The sequence below is a fragment of the Cupressus sempervirens genome, chromosome 10, assembly GCF_028749045.1.
Source record: "Cupressus sempervirens isolate cs-2001-9-10 chromosome 10, ASM2874904v1, whole genome shotgun sequence".
NCBI classification, from domain to species: Eukaryota; Viridiplantae; Streptophyta; class Pinopsida; order Cupressales; family Cupressaceae; genus Cupressus; species Cupressus sempervirens.
The window spans coordinates 844,868,482-844,873,479 of record NC_143127.1 but is presented as its reverse complement, the minus strand read 5'-3'; the positions used below and the strand labels follow the sequence as shown (position 1 = coordinate 844,873,479).

The window sequence follows — 4,998 nt, the reverse complement described above, 5'->3', positions numbered from 1 at the left end:
ACATAATTGTATTTCTTAATCAACAAAAAATGGAGAGTATGTTTCTACAATAGTCAATTGTTATAACATAATATGGATCAAACAACTATTGTTAGGTATGAAGGAGGAAATCAAGAAACTAATGGTTATCTACTGTGATAACACAAGTGCAATCAATATATCCAAAAATCTTGTGATGCATACAAAGACAAAACATATTACAATCAAGTATCATTTCTAAAGATAATTTGGTCAAGACAAAGAGGTGATATTGGAATATGTAAACACCAAGGAGAAAATAGAAGATACATTTACTAAGGCTTTACCTAAGGATGCATTTATGTATCTAAGAGGTAAACTAGAGATTATTCCCCTAACTGATGCTCACTAAGGGCATGTTTGGTTGCCAAAATTGCTAAATGTAGAATGAATCTATGCAAGAATAAGCTCTCTTCAAGAATTAATGCACTCTTAAAACTAGTTCTAGAATATCATTTTGACCTATTTGGTTATCCTAGAAGAGGAGTCAGAAAATGTATATTATGTGTTTGGTTGGACAACAATTGAAATAGCAATTGGAATAAGATTTTTTAAATCTTAATAATTTAAACTTAGTCTGATTATATTTTAATGGTTTTTAAAATGGAAATTTATTTTAAGTTACTTCTTTCTTTGTTTAATTGACTTTTTCACAACTTTATTTGGCCTTAGAAACTTTCAACAAGTTAAAATCACAAATTGCATCAGACAATGTAGGTAATATGAGTTCATCATTGGCCAACAAGAGCCTTTTACTTCAATAAATCAAACGACAGAACCTTATGTATGTAAAGCAAGAGAATAAGCCACCATTAAAACAAACAAACTTGCAGATCTTCAGATAATAATATTTAGGAATCGCTCATGCTCTGTCAATTTGGCTATGACAAACCACAATACTTTCATCGGTTTCTCTCTAGGTGATGTAAAGCATTGTATATGCTATATATTTTGAAAATCACACCAGTAACTCTAATTTATCATCATTCACACAAGCACTAGACTTACACTACAAATTATAATCAAGAAATCCCTAACCCAAAGAGCCAGAAACCCTAAAAATATATATTTAAAACTCCAACCATTTAAGTGATGTCAATGAGATCATCTTCTTTGTTACTGTTTCAAATATTGGCATATACCCATTCTGTAAAATTTGTAAGAAAAATGCAATAGTGAAATGGAGGAAAAATATGGTTTTTGCCCTTCTTTAACTCTTTAACGATAAACTGCTCGGCTGTGTATTTTCTATACACAAAAAAAGCCCCATCTTTTCCATCCACAAGTTGGAGCATGTTGGCAGACCTAACCAATTATTAATGTTAGTTTACAAATGAGTGGAATAGGAATAGGCTATTCCTATTCCACCTATTTAGTGGGAAGTCTACCATGTCCATTTTGGGCTAAAATTAGAATAAATACATTCCTCTTCTGCTTTTCATTTTTGCAACCAAACACTTAATTTTCAAATTCTTTTAGTCAAATTTTCTTATTCACATCCAATTCTGGCAACCAAATGGGCCCTAAAGGAAAATATAGTGAGTCACCAACCAAGTTCCATTGAAGATCTATCAAGTTGATGTAGATTGTCACACTTCAAGTGTGACAAATAGAGCATATTACATATGAATTACTACAAAAGGTACATAAAAACTTCAAAGTTGTTATCCTTTGGCATTTGATGTTAAAGAGGGAGAATTCAGTAGTGTTAACATGGAAGAGTGAGGGAGAGTTTAGTTTTAAAAGAAAGAGGAGGATTTTCGTATTAAGTTGATGAAATTTACAACAAAGAGGGAGAAAATGACATAAGACCTCAATAAATTGATGACAAATGCAAGAGGGATCTAATTCAACTTGGAAGAAGCTAAGACAAATCCAGGAAAAATCTTAGAGGGAGTTGGTATGGATGAGAATCAAAATGAAACTAAGGATATTATCTAATTGCTTGTACTTTTTCAATTTATGTTGAAATGTTATGTTGTCATCAATGCCGAAGAGGGAGTTTGTTGGAAATAATTCTTCAATTATATGTTTCCATTCATGTTACACAAATTTTAGTATTAACCGAGCAATGAAGAGTTTCAATATTAACCTTGCATATCTCAGTATTGACCAAATCATCAAGTAAAGAAGAACTTTTAGTATTAACCAAGTAGTTAGTTAGTGAAGGATATCCTGATTGAAGTATTAACTGAGTGGTCAAGCATCAAAGGACTTTCAATTTTAACTGAGCATTCAATCTCAGTATTGACCGAGTGATAGGAGAAGGAAATTTCCTAATAATTAATTGATTGAAGTTAACTATTTGGATGTTTATTAGTTATTTAGAAGGGTACTCAAGCTTACTTGTCCTAGCTTATGATATATAAGAAAGGTCAAGCTGTGAGGATAGAATGCACAAGAAGAATATGAAATAAAGATGGATATATGAGTGAAGGAAGAGTAGGAAAGTATGAAAGAAAAACTAAAAAGAATAATCTAATCAGCAAGGGTCCAGAGGTTAAGCCAGAGTAGAGATTTGAATCTACAAAGATAGTTGCTTCATCAATCAAGTCAAATCATTGTTACCTTCTAACCATTGTAGCACCAAAGAAATCTCTTAACAAAGTTGACTTAACAGACATTTTGTAAATCCTTTAACAAGGTGACATTTAAAGATCGAAGTGTTTGAAGACCTCTAACTAGGACACTCCTAGCAAGGTGATCTGAATCCTCTAACAAGGTTATACTTAATAGTATGTTTTGTAACCTTTAACAGGGTTGGCTCCTAAGAGGACTCACTTTAGAAGAGTGAAAAATATTGTGACGAGTTGTAAGATGATTTTTCCCAAACTGTGCCATGTTAAATATTGGTGTCATCTATGTTCATGTATTTACTTATGCTTTATGTTTCTATAAGTAAGTTACTAAAAGTTTTTAAATAGTTTAATAATCATAAGATTTCTTTGTTAACCAAGTGACAATAATATTCTAGTGTTAACCGAGCTGGACAATAATGCATGATCAGTGAAATTTTTGAATTGACATCTAAGGATGGGGAATTATTTTTGTGGTAATTGATTCACCCCTCCGTTCTAAGTTACTCTCTACACTTCCAACAACTACGTCAACTATTCAATGGATTGGAAGAAATCCCTATTGAATAGAAGATGGAATGGATAGAGGGATGGATAGATGGATTCCTACATACATCTTTATTCATTATGAGTCCCTATAGGGCCCCCTACTACTCTAAGGGCCTTTCAAATAGATACGCATGCTACTTATTGTGTTATTTTATCAAATAATAGAATAATTTTAATATTATATATGTGTGTATCTATATACATATGTATGTATTTATTTATGTGTGTGTGCGTATGGGTAAGTGCAAGAAGTTGGGTCACAATTTTGTGGAAGTCAATTCCACAAAATGAGACCTTTTCAAAAATGGGTACCCAATTTTTTAGAATTGAGTACCCATTATGGTTTGGGTTCTCGACTTGTATTAAAAATTTGGGCACTTGATTTTTGAATACAGATCGATCACCTGAACCATAATTTAAAAATTAGGTAACCCATTTACAAAAAACATGTAACCCATTTTTTGTGGGTTTTTTTGCCATTTCCATGGTCATTGTTGAATGGGAGCCCAATTTATGCTTGGATATGGGAACCCATTTTGTGTTTTCTACTAGCCCCCAGCTATTATTTTCACTCTACCAGGTATTTTAATTTGTTCAATATTATTTAATTTCATTGTTTTTAGTTTTTGGCTTTATAATTTTGTCAATTTATTACTTATTTTTCATGTTTACTAGTTTTGCATATGTAAAATATTACATTTCTATTGTTAATAGTTTTATATTTAGATTATTGTTAATTTAAAATCTCCACAAATTAGATGTCATCTTTTTTATAGTTAGATGTTCATTTTATTTTATTTTATTTGTAGATGTTCATTTAAAAATTATTATTTTATATGTTTTGATGTATTTAATTTATATGACACATTATTAAATTTAAAGTGATGGATGATTAGATAGATGCATTAGATATTTAGATTGTTTAAACATGTATTTACATTGATGCTTTAGATTTATTTCAACTAAATAGTAATTGTAAATTAGTTTTTTGTACATATTAAATACATGTTTATGAAATATTTTTCTAACTATAATATATTAACTTATTACCCTATTTGTATCCCTAATTCAACTATATAATCCAATTCTTAGGTAACTATAATCACTAGAATTGAACTATAATCCTAATTTGAATGCTAACCATGTAATCCAATTTTAACTAGAACCATAATGACATTGACCTTAATTTATGTACATCCTAATTCAACCCTACGTAATGCACATAATCTTAAACCCTTACTTCAATCCTACATCTAACTCTAAACCTTAAATGCCTAGCTCTAGATAATAAGTTAAGTTTCAAACCTTATATTCCTAACCCTGCCATATAGACATTAAATTCTAAATGTAAATGTAGACCATGATGTTAGCTACCAACATCCATACCCTAACACTAAACCTAACCAAGTTTTATGAGCTCGTTCCCTAAAATATTCTTTCTAAAACTTAACCATGTAACCCTAATCTTGTAGTTTAAGGTGATGTATGTATGTTTGAATTGAATGAAAGTTTAATATTTTATGTAGATGTATTAAATTTATAAATTGGTAAGTATTGCAATCTCTGAATTATTCACAGATGTTCATGCATGTATGAATTGATAACATTATATGAAAAGATCAAGTTATAATTTATTTTAATTTTTAAATAATAAATAATCAATCTTCATGTACTAAAATAAATTCTAAATGATATATCAAATAATAGATAAAAGTAATTTACCTTTATATGAAATGATCTATAGCTATGTACATGTATATATGTATATCAAAACAACAACTTGGTTCATATTCAATATATTAAACTTGAAAATTTCCTCTATCACCTCGAATAGGCCCCTAGGACTTGGTAAGAC

General features: G+C 30.0%; 1 non-coding gene across 1 annotated transcript; it reads right to left on the bottom strand.

Annotated features, from left to right (window-relative positions):
* Positions 1-679: 679 nt before the first annotated feature.
* LOC149536633 (small nucleolar RNA SNORD34) lies at positions 680-760 on the bottom strand. Its single transcript, XR_016358216.1, has one exon. It is a non-coding gene; the product is annotated as a small nucleolar RNA SNORD34 (small nucleolar RNA).
* Positions 761-4,998: the final 4,238 nt, after the last annotated feature.